The sequence below is a fragment of the Dendrobates tinctorius genome, unplaced genomic scaffold, assembly GCF_039654945.1.
Source record: "Dendrobates tinctorius isolate UK_male_01 unplaced genomic scaffold, ASM3965494v1 ptg000020l, whole genome shotgun sequence".
NCBI classification, from domain to species: Eukaryota; Metazoa; Chordata; class Amphibia; order Anura; family Dendrobatidae; genus Dendrobates; species Dendrobates tinctorius.
In genome coordinates this window covers 8,012,821-8,032,450 of record NW_027361688.1, presented here as the reverse complement: position 1 = coordinate 8,032,450, position 19,630 = coordinate 8,012,821, and the positions used below count along the sequence as shown (strand labels likewise).

Here is a 19,630-nt window from a genome sequence, read left to right as displayed (position 1 = left end):
AATCACAGGACTTCATTAGCTAGCAGGTACTTTACAAACACAGAGTCAGCTTGTAAAATCCAATTTAGGTAAGATATTCCCCATCTATTAGCTACATCTCTCTACAGTATGTATCTGGTTATGAAGCTAACAACAGCAGGGAGGAAGTAAAGAGTCCTTTTGTCTCGGGCTGCTGTAATCACAGGACTTCATTAGCTAGCAGGTACTTTACAAACACAGAGTCAGCTTGTAAAATCCAATTTAGGTAAGATATTCCCCATCTATTAGCTACATCTCTCTACAGTATGTATCTGGTTATGAAGCTAACAACAGCAGGGAGGAAGTAAAGAGTCCTTTTGTCTCGGGCTGCTGTAATCACAGGACTTCATTAGCTAGTGGGTACTTAACAGACACAGAGTCAGCTTGTAACATCCAATTTAGGTAAGACATTCCCAATCTATTAGCTACATCTCTCTCTAAACTATGTATATAGGTATGCATCTAACAACAGCAGGGAGGAAGTAAAGTGCCATTTTGTCTCCTAGGACCTTAACTGTGTCTTAGACAAAGAAGACATAGTCAGCCATTCATTATGATAGACAGACATGCCGGCTTTTGAGTAAAACTCGGAACAGCTTGTGGCTGAATACTATCGAGCAACTGACATAATGTTGGACTTTCAGGGATAAATTTTTTCTTCCAATTTTTGAATCAAATTTACCATTGATTTTAATAGTCCCGCATATCATTTTCTAATTGTATTTCTGATTTCTGTATGAGATCGCTGAGAGTTAGCCTTTGCAGATATAGACACAGACATTAGGCTTATTTGACACTAATGATATATAAGACCCCAAACCCCGGGACACAGAAGTTGCACACAAAGCATCCAACAAAGGCCCTGACCACATATTTTATTCTTCAGCCGATACTGTGACATCTGCTATTGACGGTGATGCATCAAGAAAACACACCATTTATGGATTTTCAATATTTTCTCAGCTTTTTTCCCCATACCCAGCAGTTTCAGTATATTAGCATTGATCATCTATGTGTATAATAACTAGAGGGTGTAGAGACGAGCACCAAGCTGGAGAAGTAATGTGTTCATGTAGATAGGAGAGGAATACAAGAGAAAAATACATGTTTTCTAGCTGCCATTATATCACCGCATTGCAGCCTCGGGAAAAAATATCTATCTTTGCCTTCCTCACGAGTCATGAACTGATTATTCATTCTAAAAACTGCTAAAATCTGTCATGCTTTAGGTAAGATGAACTGTCTACTCACTGAGGGATCTGATTTCTGGTTCTTATTGAAGTCTATGGATGGGGAGAACAACACATAGAAACAATGGGGCAGAAATTGTGCTTTCTGGTAAGTGTTTTATCTCACCTTAGAACTGAATTCACAGCTACACTACTCAGTACTGTTGTATAATTTTCATCTATGCTGCTGTAGCTCCTGAACATAAGCTGCATAGACACAGGAGAGCGGAGTCTCACATGTCTGTGCGGGCTGTGTATTGGAGACATCACAGCAGCTAGTTTCCTCCCACCAGCTGAGAGACAACTGAAAACTAGAAAGAGAGCCTGCAGCAGAGGGGAAATTGATGGTAAATGCAGAATACAAGTCATATAATAACCAGAAATTAGAATTCATAATTTTATTACCAATAATATATATATTTGTACTGAATGGCAAAAAAAAACAAAAAACACAATGGCAGCTTAAAATAAATTTACGTCCTCCGTCTGAAAGTTTTATTAAACCTGTTACATCATTGAATTATATTTTCTAAGAATAAAATGGACTCGGTTATAGATGCAGCGGGAGATACTCGACGCCTTTATTATGCTTTTTACTTCTTTTTTTTTTACTTGGACCAGAATTCCTAATGGTCGACTAATAAAATTCCTCTATAAAGTCAGATTTGCTGCCGTAGCACTAAAATGACAGAAAATGCTGTGACACATTTACAGAACATGACAAGAACTGACCTTTCAGATCTAAGTGAATTCTGAAAGCATTCCGAGAGCATGTATATACATAAGTAGCATCAGAGCGCAGGAGGGCAGACGACTTCTTGGCAAAGACAACAAAACTGCAAGTAAAATCTCAATTATTGCAAACCGAGGAAAACTGAACAAAGAAAACTTAAATGTGGCCCTCAAAAGGCATCAAATTGTGGCCCCTTTGCCGAATCTCTACTGGTGTTGGTAGTGAAGTACCAAAAGTACAACAAGGAGGAGCTGTTGTTGGAGTTGTTTTTTACCCCGAGTTGACGCCTACACTGTGGGCTTGTTCTGTCTTTGTCCATGTTCTCTTGGTGTGCAATCTGACATACAGTATAAATCTTTTCTGTCGTTCTCTGTAGTCTAACTCATTTATTGGTCAATAGGTTTATGTATATGAATTGAAATTTATGTGTTGGTAAAACTGCAAGAATACAAATAACTGGCATAAGTATTGAGCATCGCATATCACATAATTATGATATTTCCAATTAACAGTGAAAGCATGCAGCAAGATGGAGCTTGCACATGTGAGCACATGACCTAGTGACAATCACCATCTGACTCAACAACAGTTCTGAATACATAATACCACAGAACAGAGATAGTTCACTTACTAGATATATTTTATCCAGGATAATGGAGTTTTGGTAACATAATGCAGGAAAGTTTTACACAGCTGTTCTGCTAGACAGCTTCCTACAAAATGACTGCTTCACCAGGACCTTCCTTCACAAAATGCATTGGTTTCTCCCACAATGCAATTGACAGTTTAACAGAAAAACAGCTTGTAATACAATTACACCAGATAGTGTTATTACCAAATTAAACGTCACTAACAGAGTATTTCAGCTTATTATAGTGATAACAATCATTTTAACCCCCTCTGTTGTCCTAATGGGCAGAACAAGACTACTATCACTATTACTACCAAGCTTTGTGCCTCAGCTTTGATGTGTAACCACCAAGCTTTGTCCTTCAACTCTGATGTATGACCACTGTGGTAGAGAGGCTCACCAGGCTGGAAACAGAGGAATTATCGGAACACTGTTTAAGAAAATGATTGGTTTATTGAAGAAAGCATAAACCAAGCTTTGGAACGTAAACACAGCCCACCGGGCAAAACAGTAAAGCAAAGAAACACAGTCCTTTTTCCTAGCAGGGATCAACAGACAGCAATGTCCAAGGTTGAGATCAGCACACACTTTCCTAAGGTCCTCGCTCTCCAGGCACCTCCTGAACACTGAAGGCTTTGGCAGACAGCCATTTAAGCCCAGACCTTGTGATCCCACCATCATGTGACTGATCACATGATCCTGATATCACACAGGTCCTGTAAGGACACTGCAAATGGAGATATGTGGAGATATGTGGAGATACGTAGACCTCCTCCCACCCACTCTTTGAAGGTCCACTAAAACCAGCCCATGATATAACTTTATACAAACTGTCCCAACATGCAGTGTGCTGGAGGAAACTATTCTGGTTTTACATCACTGACGCCATTATGCGCAGTGACACGTATCTCCCCTCCATCACTGCACCAGTGACTCTGTCACACCACCAAGCTTTATGCCTCAACTTTGTTGTGTAACCACCAAGCTTTGTGCCTCAACTTTGTTGTGTAACCACCAAGCTTTGTGCTTCAACTTGGATGTGTAACCACCAAGCTTTGTACCTCAACTCTGATGTGCAACTGCCAAGCTCTTTGCCTTTATTCTGTTGCACAGGTGCCAGGCTCTATGTGTAGCTGCCAAGACTGTGTCAAAATTGATAGTTTCTAACTGCCTTACTTTGCATAAATTTCCATGCCAGTTAGACCTTGCCATTTGAGTCACTCTGCTATCCTTGGATAGGGTACCATAAGAAAAAAAAGGTAAGCATGTGTGAGTGAGTTCACATGCATCACCTCTGGCACAACGATGGTCAGGATGGAACCAAGGAACTCCAGTGTCCTAGGCCAGAGATCTTCTCTCTCATCTGGTGATGGTCAAGGGTCAAGTGATGAAGAGCATATACGCAAAACTGACCCTGTTACAAGCACAATTATGGACCACCTGGAAATATCTATGGCTTTGAAAAATTTAGAACAGTCAAAAAGAACAAATGATAACATATTTTGCACAATGGGGTGTCAAGGGAAGCAGTAAAACCGTGAGGGTCTGGAGGCCTAAAACTAGACTTTTTGGCCCTTCGGTTCAGTATGCTGGCCTTGTAGTGTAACTAGAAAATCTGGCCAAGGCAATGTGGTTTGTTGGCATCCCGGGCACATACCCAGGTAGCCTTCCTAGCAATGTCCTTTTGCCACATACGAAGACACATGGTCCGGTACTTTCGGATGACCTCTGTGCTTTACTCTCAAGATTATTATTTTTCAGTTGGGTTTTTTGGGCAGGTGTCTGTTTCATAACGTCTTACCCAGTCTTATCGTAGGATAAAAGGCTTACGGTACAAGCAAAATGGAGGCCTCCAGGTCATCTAACTGCGCAATAAATCACGGAAACAAATCCAGATCTTTATTAGACCGTGGAGAAGGGGTCATTCCAGCTGCTCCGTAAATAGCTGACTCGGCAACATTAGTACAGAAGCGACATAATTACTGCGGATAGTCCCTCATTAAAGAAAGCAACTCGGAGAAAATGATAATCGCTATTTCGGCTAATACTGATGGACGCTTCATAGCTCAAAGACTGAACCTAGAACTTGGAAGTGATCCCCAGATGCAATAATGATCAATATAAAAAGGGTCGTTGTATTCATCCTTATTTTCAAATGACTAATAATTTTTCAAAAAAAATTAAAGTACTTTTTTTTTTAAAGACTTGTAAAGAAAAATGCTAATAGAAGGTTCAAGATGGATTCCTGATTATAGGGAAGCTTATATGGGTTGTTAAAAAAATATTATGCGCTTAAAATTGTAAATTGCTCATCTTCAATTCTCCAAGATGTTATGATCTTCAGAATTCGGCTTTGATTCTGAGTCCCGACTGGTCTACTTCTTCAAGGGGGATGTCTGACTGATTTATTTGAATAGCTAACCACGGCCCATGAGGGGATAGTCAAGGGGGCTGGCTTAGCTATTAAAATGAGCCACTTAGCCAGCCCCCTCTCAATCACAACTCTGATAACATCCTGGTAATGTCATGTGTCTACTGTAAGCCAGAACAGGATCTGATGGGACCCTGGACCAGAACACATGGCTGAATGAAGATGGGTTTTTTTTTTTACGTGGTCAATCCCTTCAATTTTGTTCCGAACATATAAGAAGACCGCATTCTTCTCCAAGGCAGTAATGTTCAAAAGGTTTCAGGTAAACCATGACCAAGACAAGATAAATGGAGGCAATCAAGGAAACCACAAATTCTTAATTTTTAAGCGTGAAGATCCAAACCCTGGACATTCAAGAGAAACATTACTCACCAGAAGTCAAAACACTGGGTCCATGTCTGGACATTGAGTTTGCTGTGTACTCTAAGGATGAAAGATTTGGCACAGAGTTCTCTACATCTTATAGTTGTCTTTTTGGTCCCCCAGAGGAACCAAATGTGACTGCTACCTCTGCCCGCCATAGAGCTATATCTCTATACGACAACATGTCCATACCAGAAGAAAATCTATTTATATTTTTGCCATAGGTCCTGTGTACCCTTTGCCATTTATTTTAGACCAATTTATTAAATGTTCTAGAGAATTTATATTACGGGGGTGCAATTGCATGCCCTTAATCAGGCTCCCTATTTAGTGACATAGCAACATAGTTAGCAAGGCCGAAAAAAGACATTAGTCCATCCAGTTCAGCCTATATTCCGTCAGAATAAATCCCCAGATCTACGACCTTCTAAAGAACCTAATCACTGTAAGATACAATTTTGTTATGCTCCAGTAAGACATCCAGGCCTCTCTTGAACCCCTCGACTGAGTTCGCCATCACCACCTCCTCAGGCAGGGAATTCCAGATTCTCACTGCCCTAACAGTAAAGAATCCTCTTCTATGTTGATGGAAAAACCTTCTCTCCTCCAGCCGCAGAGAATGCCCCCTTGTGACCGTCACCTTGCTTGGTATAAACAGATTCTCGGAGAGATATTTGTATTGTCCCCTTATATACTTATACATGATTATTAGATCGCCCCTCAGTCGTCTTTTTTCTAGACTAAATAATCCTAATCTCTCTGGGTATTGTAGTTCCCCCATCCCCTTTATTAATTTTGTTGCCCTCCTTTGTACCCGCTCTAGTTCCATTATATCCTTCCTGCGCACCGGTGCCCAAAGCTGTACACAGTACTCCATGTGCGGTCTAACCAGAGATTTGTACAGAGGCAGTATAATGCTCTCATCATGTGTATCCAGACCTCTTTTAATGCACCCATGATCCTCTTTGCCTTGGCAGTTGCTGCCTGGCACCGGCTGCTCCAGGTAAGTTTATCATTAACTAGGATCCCCAAGTCCTTCTCCATGTCAGATTTACCCAGTGGTTTCCCATTCAGTGTGTACATTTATCATTGTTAAACTGCATCTGCCACCTTTCGGCCCAAGTGTTCAACTTATCCAGATCCATCTGTAGCAGAATACTATCTTCCTTTGTATTGACTGCTTTAGGCTAGGTTCACATTTGCGTTTGGGGGCTTTGCGGAGGGTTGCGTACTTCCTCCGTTAAGCCTCGCCTACTTCTGCATACTTCCGCATGCGTCCTGCATGCCTACCTTTAACATTGGGTATGCAGGACATGCGGATGAATGCGGATGCGTTGTTTTGACGCATCCGTCGTCTGTGCAAAACGCAACTTGTTGCTTTGCGGTGCGGTCGACGGACTGATCAAAACAATGCATCCGCATACATTGGCATACATCCGCATGTCCTGCGTACCCAATGTTAAAGATAGGCACGCAGGACGCATGCAGAAGTATATGGAAGTAAGCGGGGCTTAACAGAGGAAGTACGCAGCCCTCCACAAAGCCCTCGAACGCTAATGTGAATCTAGCCTTACATAGGTTTGTATCATCTGCAAATATCGATATTTTACTGTGTAAACCTTCTACCAGATCGTTAATAAATATGTTGAAGAGAATAGGTCCCAACATCGACCCCTGCGGTACCCCACTGGTCACAGCGACCCAGTTAGAGAATATTCCATTTAGGTGGTACTGCTATTAAGAACACAGCAAATAAGAGTACCACCCAGCCTTATTCTCACCCTATTGAATGGGTATCACTGGGTAAACCTGGTTCCCAAGGTGGTGCCTCTGAATTAGGATAATAGAACATTTCATAAATGTAATCTTTCGGCCCAGTTACACTTGGTGGCCTGTACCCTATTTATGATCACAATCCTCATAGTTTTGCACGGTTGCTCATAATTTGTTACATGATGTCACAACAAGGAGATAAAATATTTGATGCGGGACATTATTTTTTTCATCCTCGGAAGAGATCTAGATAATCTAGTAATGAATGAAGCGTTCCCTCTCCTCCGAGCGCCTGAGGCAACGGAGGCAATGGGAGATAAAACATATTATTTCACTTATGTAGTGCACAGAAGCCATCGTCTCCTGCAAACATGTTAATGGAAGCTCCCTGGGGGCCACAGCCGAGGGCTCTGCATAGGATCATTTAGAAGCTCAGCTACTGTCAGTGACCCTTATTAATCACCATAAACACTCACAATGCATCTTATCTGTACATATAAGCCAGTATAAATGTAACATCTGGCAATAAGTTCTCAGTTCTGATGCAAGAAGTATAAGGACCAGCGTAAAAAATATAGTACCAGTACTAATAAATAAATACAGATCCCAGACCGGACGCTAATAAATAAATACAGTACATACTCCAGATTAGATCCCGCAGACAAGACCCACAAGATACATACAGGCCCAAGACTAGACCCCATAAACAAATACATACATACTCAAATACTTAATACTCATAAATAAATGCAGACCCCAGTCCAGGCCCCCAAAAGGAAAAATAGACTTCACAGTGTGACGCTGAGTCACTTCTCATGGCCAAGACGTGAGACGGAATAGTCAGAAGCCAGGAAGGTACGTCATAAACAGAAGGAAGAGACAAAGGCGCAGTTGGGTAATGTTCCGAGGTTAGAACGCCAGGATTATAGTGGATCAGAGAAGAAGGGGTTAAAAAGACGAATGGTCAGAACGAGGTTCAAGGTCAGGCAACGAAAGATCATCATACAGAACACAAGGCACATAGAGGCAAACCACACAGTAGCTGAACATCTGTAAGAGGTCTGAGAGTAATAGCCCAGTTAAGTAGCCTGGCAATCACCTGGGACAATGAACACCTGGAGACAGCCAGTCTCAGACTGGACGGCCAAGTCGTCAATCAATGCACTGACACTGACTCAGCACGCCCCTGTGCAAGACTGAATGGCTGAGCTGTCAAAGTACTGACAGCTTCAGCATGTCCCTGTACCAGATTGGATGGCTGAGCTATCGGTAACTGCATCACAGACACACTGGAACTGTGACACACAAAAAACACAGACCCCAGACCAGACCCAAGAAATAAACACACACCTTAGACTAGACCCCATAAATAAATACACTTCCAATAAAATACCAGATTAATAAACACAGACCCAAGATCAGACGAATACAAAACCCAGCCCAGGCCCCCTTAAACTAATACAGACCCCAACCTAGACCCCTAAACTAATACAGAATCCAGACCTTCTAACCTAATACAGAACCTGGACTGTACCCCTAAATTAAAACAGACCCATCCAAGACACCTAAACTTATACAGAACCTAGACTAAACCGCTTAAACTAGTACAAAAGCCAACTAAGACCCCTAATCTAAAGCACAACCTAGCCTAGACCCCTAAACTAATACAGAACACAACCTATACCCCTAAACTAATACAGAACCTAGTCCAGTTACCCAAAACTAATGCATACCCCAGCCTAGACTCCTAAACTAATACAGACCCCAGCCTAGACCCCTAAACTAAAACAGAACTCAGCCCAGTTACCCAAAACTAATACAAACCCCAGCCCAAACCCCTAAACTAATACAGACCACAGACCACTAAACTAATACAGAACCCAGACCTTCTAACCTAATACAGAACCTGGACTCTACCCCTAAATTAAAACAGACCCATCCAAGACACCTAAACTTATACAGAACCTAGACTAAACCTCCTAAAGTAATACAAAAGCCAGCTTGGACCCCTAAACTAAACACAACCCAGCCTAGACCCCCTAAACTAATACAGAACCCAGCCCAGTTACCCAAAACAAATACAGACCCCAGCCCAGAGCTCTAAACTAATATAGACCCCAGCCTAGACCCCTAAACTAACACAGACCCCAGCCTAGACCCCTAAACTAATACAGACCCCAGCCTAGACTGCTAAACTAATACAGACTCCAGACAAGACCCCTAAACTAATACAGACCCCAGCCCAGACCCCAAAACTAATACAGACCCCAGCCCAGACCCCTAAACTAATACAGACCCCAGCCTGGACCACTAAACTAATACAGACCCCAGCCTAGACTGCTAAACTAATACAGACTCCAGACAAGACCCCTAAACTAATACAGACCCCAGCCCAGACCCCAAAACTAATACAGACCCCAGCCCAGACCCCTAAACTAATACAGACCCCAGCCTGGACCACTAAACTAATACAGACCCCAGCCTGGACCACTAAACTAATGCAGAACCCAGCCTAGTCACCCTAAACTAGTACAAATCCCCAACCAGACCCCCTAAACTAACACAGAATCCTGCTCCTAGCTTGGGCTTTCTCACTGTTTAGGCCCAGCCTAACCTCATCTTAGATAGTGGCAAGGGTAAGAAATCTGCAGCGTTAAACACCTTAGGCGCAGCTTGTCTCAGGAGACATGATATAATCAGACAAGAAAACCCCGGATGAGGGTCTGACAGATGTATAGAGCTGGGAGAATGTAATGGTGCAGCCCCCGCAGTCAGGACTCCCCCATTATATATCGGCATACTGTGCGAATGTGTTTATTGAGGATTTTCCATGGTCACGTATCGATCTGCGCGGCAAAACTTGACAGTGCAATTCTGTCCGACACGGCTGCCTATCGATTGTGTGATACCAATGTCATTTTCCTAGGAAAACGCTGTTTAGCGATAGCTCGATGGGATTTTAAAGGGCACCTGAATGTCAGCGCGATAATACAAAATGCTGATGATGGATGGATCCACCTATGAACCTATTAATAAAGCTTAAAGTGCGCCTGTCAACAGATCACTGACATGGGAAGAGCCGAAGACAGGAGAAGATTGGGATCAGATCACACAGCATTGCCTAGACTGATACACCTTAACAAACCCTCAGCTGTGTAAGCAGGACAAGGGCAGAATGATTTGATTTAAAAAAAAAAATTAAAAATCTAAAAACATAATTAATTCCATTTCCATCTAAGTCCCAGGAACGTCCAAAAAAAACCAAAACAAAATCGGAATGTCCATTTTTGGGTGATATTTTCATAAACTTTGTCCCTTTCCGGACCCGAACCTGTCTGGATTGTTTCAAAAAAATTGCCATAAATTTGATTGATGGCAAAAAGATTCTGGAGCATTTTTTTTCTGTATTGTTCTGTCCCTCTGTTATTCCTCCTGGAAATGTACAGATACATGGACAACTGACTGTGTTACATTCCTCTGTACACGCCCTTTTGATAGGGGTGTAGCCAGGGTATAACTATATTGGGTTCATGGGTCACCCTTGGCCCTGGAGTCTAGAGGGGTCTCAAAATACCACTACCATTAAAGACCTGTGATAGTTGAGGGCCCTGTTGGATAATTTAAATTGGGACCTATGAGCTTCAAGTTCCTCCCCCTTCAGTTGGTAATATTTTCATGCACTTCCAGGAGGAGTAATAGAGGAACGGCACAACACAGATTTCTAAAATGCTTCAGAATTCTTGAGCGATTTCCAAAAACATACCAAGCTGTTTAAGGAAGACCTGTCACTTACCATGAATATGCATTAAATATGAAAACATTTTCCCCTTGGTGTAAATGCCGCTGTTCTCCTGAATCCGGCGATGTTTTTCTTTTGTTCCTACGCCTCTCCGTTCCTGAGATATGGCCCCCCTGTTTCTTGTATATAAACCAAGTTGTTTTATCCAAGTGGGCGTGATCCTGAACTCTTCCTCATGGGCGGTTCTTGAGGACCACACCCGGTTGTCTAACGCAACTTTATTCAGATACAGGGAATAGAAGGCCGTATCTCAGGAATGGAAAGGCGCAGGAACAAAAGAAAAACATCGCCGGATTCAGGAGAACAGCGGCATTTAGACCTGGTAAAAGAAACCCTAATTTATGTCAAGCGACTAGTCTTCTTTAAAGAGAAATACTGGAAGCGCTACTAAAAATAAGGACATTATTGTGCTCCCCAGATTTAGTAAGTGCTAACAATATGTAGCATCAAATGATTAGCACTGGGGATGCTATGTATTGACAGTTGCCAGTCACAACCACACCACTGCCCCCTGCAGGTTAACCCCGGTATTGCCGCCATAATACAACTCGTGCCAAATACACCTGGCACCATGTTCTATCTGTAATTACAAGAAGAAGCTGAAGGAACAATGTGCATCCCGATCATTTAATTACAGCAATAACTTAACAGCCCCTGCACAAACCAATCAAAGTATCGGACACAAAGATCAGTCCAAACCCGGCCTTGTTTACTTCTGTGTCTTGCCATTGATTGGTACAAAGGATAAATCATCCCGACCATTGATCTTATTCATATGCTGATCGATGCCTTTAGTACATAATGATCTGGGGTCATTGTCCTGTCGCAGCTGTGATTGGCCGGCGGCGTGGTAAAGCATGGTGATCCATACTTTAATTAAATGAATTCCATTAAAATGGGAAAAGCCATTCTTATTAATAATATCGTCCATCCACGTCCTTCTGCTGCATCATTATTTACACCTTTTGCTGGGTTTTCGGCATCGGGGAGATGCTCTAAGCCTAACCTAGGCGGCATCGGGTTGTGTAGACTTGTGAAACCGATTCTATCCTTAGTGGAATGCAATCAAATTCAAAACTAAGCAAATACATTCCTGTCTCCATGGTAACAGACTACAAACAAACACACCCTGCGTAGTCGGATCCTCACTCTTCCGCCTGCCTCCTTCTCTGTAGGTCATCAAGAAGATGGCACAGCGGGGATCGGAGTGGCACATGACCACAGGATCAGACTACACAGGATTGCTCGCTTGTAGTCTGTTACCATGGAAACACCCAGGTCTGTATTGGAGCGGTAGAGACAAATGTAAAAGAAGATCTTGAACGATTATTTTTAGGCTATTAGGATATTTCGTCAGTGTGTGATCATGAGGTCAGGACAGTTCGTGCCATGGTCTCTTTGTTTTGCTAACTGTGATTACCGTCTATACCGTATTATACCGCCGGTGGGGTTAGCGTTTATGAAATGTAATTTCAGTAGTATCTTACATAGAACTGCTTTTTTTTTGCCAGAATACTGTATTTCATATGATTTGTGTATGTATGGCAGTATTATAGGTTTATTTACTATGTACACACTATATGATGGTATTACGTGCTTGCTATATGGCAGCATTATATGGTAGTTCTTTTTACCATGCACTCACTATATGGTCTTATTATGTAGTAGTTATTTTTATTATTCACCCATTTAATATAGCAGGATTATGTGGTATGTTGTGCGGTATTATTTTTGATCATGTATTCATTATATGGTATTATTATGTTGTAGGTTTGTTTTTATAATTTGCTCACTATATGGCAGTAATATGTGAGAGGCTTTTTATCATATACTCAGTATATGGTGGTAATATGTAGTAGGGTTTTTTTTTATATTGTATTCACTATCTGACAGTATTATGTGATAATTTTGTTTTCTCATGTACTCACTATATGGAGGTATTTTGTAGTAGTTTTTTTTTCTGCCTTGTATTTATAACATGGCAGTTTTATGTCGTAGGGCTGTTAGCATGTATTCATTATACGGCTGTATTATGTGGTCATTTTTTTATAGATACTCATTATATGGCAGTTTTATGTAGTAGTTTTTTCTATGTGCTCACTATATAGCAGTATTATGTGTCATTTAATTTTATCACATACCAGTTATATGACAATATTTTGTGGTAGTTTTTTTTTTATTATGCCCTCAATATATGGCAGTATTATGTGGGGCAGGTTTATTTTCATGTACTCACTATAAGGCAGTATTATGTGGCAGGTTTATTTTCATGTACTCACTATATGGCAGTATTATGTGGCAGGTTTATTTTTGTGTACTCACTATATGGCAGTATTATGTGGCAGGTTTATTTTCATGTACTCACTATATGGCAGTATTATGAGGCAGGTTTATTTTCATATACTCAGTATAAGGCAGTATTATGTGGCAGATTTATTTTCATGTACTCACTATATGGCAGTATTATGTGGCAGGTTTATTTTCGTGTACTCACTATAAGGCAGCATTATGTGGCAGGTTTATTTTCAAGTACTCACTATAAGGCAGTATTATGTGGCAGGTTTATTTTCATATACTCAGTATAAGGCAGTATTATGTGGCAGATTTATTTTCATGTACTCACTATATGGCAGTATTATGTGGCAGGTTTATTTTCGTGTACTCACTATATGGCAGTATTATGTGGCAGGTTTATTTTCATGTACTCACTATATGGCAGTATTATGTGGCAGGTTTATTTTCATGTACTCACTATAAGGCAGTATTATGTGGCAAGTTTATTTTCATATACTCAGTATAAGGCAGTATTATGTGGGGCAGGTTTATTTTCATGTACTCAGTATAAGGCAGTATTATGTGGGGCAGGTTTATTTTCATGTACTCAGTATAAGGCAGTATTATGTGGGGCAGGTTTATTTTCATGTACTCACTATAAGGCAGTATTATGGGGGCAGGTTTATTTTCATGTACTCAGTATAAGGCAGTATTATGTGGAAGATTTATTTTCATGTACTCACTATATGGCAGTATTATGTGGCAGGTTTATTTTCATGTACTCACTATATGGCAGTATTATGTGGCAGGTTTATTTTCATATACTCAGTATAAGGCAGTATTATGTGGCAGATTTATTTTCATGTACTCACTATATGGCAGTATTATGTGGCAGGTTTATTTTCGTGTACTCACTATAAGGCAGCATTATGTGGCAGGTTTATTTTCAAGTACTCACTATAAGGCAGTATTATGTGGCAGGTTTATTTTCATATACTCACTATATGGCAGTATTATGTGGCAGGTTTATTTTCGTGTACTCACTATAAGGCAGCATTATGTGGCAGGTTTATTTTCAAGTACTCACTATAAGGCAGTATTATGTGGCAGATTTATTTTCATGTACTCACTATATGGCAGTATTATGTGGCAGGTTTATTTTCGTGTACTCACTATATGGCAGTATTATGTGGCAGGTTTATTTTCATGTACTCACTATATGGCAGTATTATGTGGCAGGTTTATTTTCATGTACTCACTATAAGGCAGTATTATGTGGCAAGTTTATTTTCATGTACTCACTATAAGGCAGTATTATGTGGGGCAGGTTTATTTTCATGTACTCAGTATAAGGCAGTATTATGTGGGGCAGGTTTATTTTCATGTACTCACTATAAGGCAGTATTATGTGGGGCAGGTTTATTTTCATGTACTCAGTATAAGGCAGTATTATGTGGGGCAGGTTTATTTTCATGTACTCAGTATAAGGCAGTATTATGTGGCAGATTTATTTTCATGTACTCACTATATTGCAGTATTATGTGGCAGGTTTATTTTCATGTACTCACTATATGGCAGTATTATGTGGCAGGTTTATTTTCATGTACTCACTATATGGCAGTATTATGTGGCAGGTTTATTTTCATATACTCAGTATAAGGCAGTATTATGTGGCAGGTTTATTTTCGTGTACTCACTATATGGCAGTATTATGTGGCAGGTTTATTTTCGTGTACTCACTATATGGCAGTATTATGTGGCAGGTTTATTTTCATGTACTCAGTATAAGGCAGTATTATGTGGCAGGTTTATTTTTATGTACTCATTATATGGCAGTATTATGTGGGGCCGGTTTATTTTCATGTACTCATTATATAGCAGTATTATGTGGGGCCGGTTTATTTTTATGTACTCACTATATGGCAGTATTATGTACCAGGTCTTTGTATTGTATTATTATTAGGAGGAAAGGATCACATTTATGGGATCATCAACACAAATTGGTACAGACTTTTTTAAGCTGCTTGAAGTGGCCGCAGCGCTGGGGCAAGCGTCGCATCATCATCAATGTTTACATTGAGCCGTCTATCTGCATGATATCTCTTTAGTAGCAGCTGTACACAGTATCGCAGCATTAAAGCGCATAGGACAACTCTACACTGCCTTGTACAACCGCTCCTAAGTACATTAGATACCGTACAAGTAGATGGAGCAATGTAAGCACTGCAGAGAATCTGAGGACAAGTGTCGCGGCCCCAAGACTGAAGAGTATCAGACCCACACCGATCTGATAGTTATAGTCCATCAATATCGCAATTCTGTAAAATCCCTTTAATGCTCTGTATACACCAATGTTCTGGTGATTGGAAAAGGGAGACCTCCCAGTTTTCCAGAGGAGGTCCAAATCAGTGCTTCCATAAATGCCAACTATGCCATGTTCTGATTTTTGGAAAATAGATGATATCTTGGCCAACGAGATGGCGGCTTTTACACAAACTCATCCAATAAATGGGACTGCGGGAGTCACTTAAGTCGCCCAAAATTGCCAAAGCTTATGTCGGTAAATGCAGTTGTTGCAGAATTTTTGCTTTCTTGGCCTTTTTTCTTTCAGAGAATATGAATGATAACACCAAAACTTTTTCTCCGCTCATGGTTAGTGGTTGGGTGAAGCCATTTATTGTCAAACTACTGTGTTTTCTTTTTTTAAATCATAATGACAACCCAAAACATCCAAATGACCCTGATCAAAAGTTTATATACCCTGGTGATTTTGGCCTGATAACATGCACAGAAGTTGACACAAATAGGATTTAATGTCGACTAAAGGCAACCTGTGACCTGTTTGCTTGTAATCAGTGTGTGGGCATAAAAGCTGAGTGAGTTTGTGGGATCCAGACAGACTCTTGCATCTTTCATCCAGCCACTGACGTTTCTGGATTATGAGTCATGGGGATCTGCGGCAAAAGGTAGTTGAACTGTATAAAACAGGAAAGGGATACAGAAAGATATCCAGGGAATTGATAATGCCAGTCAGCAGCATACACACTGATTGACAAATGGAAAATCAGGGGCTCTGCTTTTCCATAGAACTGCAACTCTCTAGTTTACAATTTTGGTTGGAAGAGGTGACTGTGGAATAAAGATTAAGCTTAATTGATGACAAATGGCAAATTTTTGTTTGGTAGAGGAACCAATAGCATAAACTTCGAATATATCTCGATAAAGATTTATAAAGCCAGGCAGACACTATCTGTGTTGCTCTTGATCAGTCCTCATTTTTGGGGGACTTCTTGAGGAGAAGGATCTGCACGACACAGGAAAGGATAGAAGCTACATGAGGCCTTGCACTTTGTAGAAAGCAAGATTCTGTCACTCCTGCAGTCTACTAAGTTCTTCTTAGTATCTTAGAGAGAGAGCAGCTTTCACCAGAAAGGATTTAGAAGCGGCTTCCCGGAATCGCACTAAATGGTTGAGACTATTTGCGGTCTCTCTTATCAATGCCGCAGAGCTGACAGCGACTTCCTTTTATTACTTTCAAATGGCCAGAAAATGCACGACACGAAAGCCGAACCCAAGACTCCTTCCCGAGCAAGTCAGAGGCGTAATTACTAGTGCAAAGCTGAGAATCAATGTAACCTGGAGGTCCCCCACCACCACCTACCACCCTCTCGAATTGCAGCCTGTCATTGAAGGAAGGAGGCTTCTCCCAGCCGCTTAATGATCTCTTTGGGTGGATCCCAAAATTCATGGCCATTGCTCATACTGACCGCTATTGAATAGATGCGAGTGGCGGGGTAATAAAACATTAGAGAAGAGGGAGAGGCTGTGAGAAGTGTCATTGCGGCCGCATGGTCGGGAGTGGGGATATAAAGCACTGCAGAGTATTGAACTGCAGACTGACAAATTCTAAATAAGCCGCTCGTAAGGAATAAGTAATCGCGAGACGGGCCTGTCCGATCCTAAATAAGTACATTGAATAAGCCCGTCCTATTAGTGGACCCATAATGCAGAAACCTGAAGAATGGAACAAGAAATGCAGCTAGGACAGCACAGGTTAGAGAAAACTAATATCTTGTGGGAGCCTTAATCAATAGTACCTTGTAGATCCTTGGAATTATCATATGTAGCAGTGTTCAGTTTCCACCATTATTGGTGATGTCTATCAGCTATGATACATCTTTGTTTTGTTTTTTTCCAAAATCATAAACCAAAGGGGTGTAGTTCAATGAAAATGAGGAGGTAACCAATCGGAGCATGATTTAGACTCCTCATGGGCGGGTCTTAATGTGAAAGTACTGAAGGACTTCCCTAAAGATCCAATGTCACGGGAAGTGTCAAGGAAAGTAGCCTTAAGACTGAACCATCCATGAGCTGGTCCAATTAAAGGAACCCTAATGCAGAACCCTAAAGACTGAAACAAGATATGGAGCTATGACATCTCAGGTTGGGGGGGAACTAATATAATGTGGGAGGTCTCATATAATACCGAAGCCCCAAAAGCGTAATTCAATAGTACCTCATTGTACCTTGGAATTTTAGATATAGCAGTGTTCAGTTTCCATGGTTTATAGTCATAGCTATCAGCTCTGATGTGTTTTTATTCAAGTTTATCCTGTTTCTTTCAAAATTATAAGCTAAAGGGGTGCAATTCTATGGAAATGAGGAGATAACTAATTGAAGCATGATTTAGAATTCTCAGGGGCGGGTCTTAATGTGAAAGCACTAAATGGCTCTTCCTACAGAGCCATTCTTGTGAGAACTGTCAAGGAGAGAAGTCTTAAGACTGAACCATCCATGAGCCACTCCTATTAATGGACCCAGAATGCAGAACCCTAAAGACTGGAGCAAGAAATGCAGCTAGAACAGCTCAAGCTGGAGGGCACTAATATATTTTAGCCCCAAAAGCCTAATTCAATAGTACCTTGAAAATTTGAGATGTAGTAATATTCGGTTTCTACAGTTCATGGTGATATCTATAAGCTCTGATACATCTGTAGGTTGGAAGAATGTGTTTTTAATCAAGTATGGCCTGTTTCTTTCAAAACTATACACTAAACAGGTGTAATTCTATGGAAATGAGGAGGTAAGCAATCTGACCATGATTTAGACTCCTTGGGGGTGGGTCTTAATGTGAAAACTGAAAGACTTCCTCTAAAGATCCATCGTTGTGGGAACTGCCAAGGAAACGTCCCCTATTAAGGTATAAAAGCTGGCGCAAAAAAAGCAAGAAATTGATTGGTGGCCCAATTACATCCCAAACAGACTGTGTAGTGTAGCCAGGGTTGGGACTAGCTCCAGGTGATCTTACGCAGATACTAAGACCTATTTTCCATGGTGACCTGAATAGACATGCTCTATGCTAAGGTTAAAGTAGAGTACTATACTCCTGGGAACCCAAGGGCCCACATAGGCCTTTCGCTGACCCTGGGCTACAATTATTCTCATATTTCCTATCCTATTGCTATTTTATTAATAAAATTACAGAGGTCAAGTAAAGGCTGATATATCATAGGAAGAGACCGCGAGCATAGTAAGGCCCCCTTCACACGTTCATTTTTTGTGTCCGTATGCAGTCAGTTTTTTAAGGACCTCAAATATGGACACACGCACACCCATTTTATTCAATGGTGGTGCACACATGTTTCTTACACGGACCGTGTGAGAGTGTGAAAAGCTTGCAGACATGATCGTTTTTTACGCACAGCACGGACAAAATGCATGCCACACAAGTTCACACTAAAGATACATGGATGACATCCATGTGTTATCAGCGTGACACGTACCAGCTCCTGGGAAAAAGCCGTTCAGTTCGCATTGTTCCCAGGCTTTGGGTGCTGTAGACAGCTCTGATCACTGTTCCCTGGTCTTCCTGAGATCAGTGTGACCAGGCGACAATGAGTGGGGTTGTATTTAGCACCGGCAGTGTATGACATGGGTAAAATAAACAATTAATTAAAAAAATTGGCATGGACTCCTGTGTAATTTTAATAACCAGCCGAAGAAAAGCCCCACGACGTTACTAATCTGGTATAGGGGACAATATCCCAAAAGGTTCCGAGACTATTCATATCAGCTCACAGCTGTTTGCTTAGGCTTTACTGGTTAGTTTCTACCAAGCAAAGGCTAAACAGACAGCTGTGGGTTAATATTCAAATTCAAAGAAGCTTTATTGGCAGGACTAAATGCACATTAGTTTTGCCAAAGCAAGTGTTCAAAAGGGAATATGGATAGGGACTGTAGAAAAGGTGGATGGGGGCAGATCCAGGATGAGGCTATAGAAGTCTATGGCATAGGGAAGGTGGATGGGGGCAGATCCAGGGTAGGGGCTATAGAAGTTCATGGCATAGGGAAGGTGGATGAGGGGGATGGGGGCAGATCC

The 19,630-nt window shown here is 41.2% G+C and overlaps 1 protein-coding gene across 2 annotated transcripts in view; it reads right to left on the bottom strand.

Annotated features, from left to right (window-relative positions):
- Positions 1 to 19,630, bottom strand: part of TMEM178B (transmembrane protein 178B) — a 244,690-nt gene that overhangs the window by 154,389 nt on the left and 70,671 nt on the right. The gene's annotated exons all lie outside the window — the stretch shown is intronic.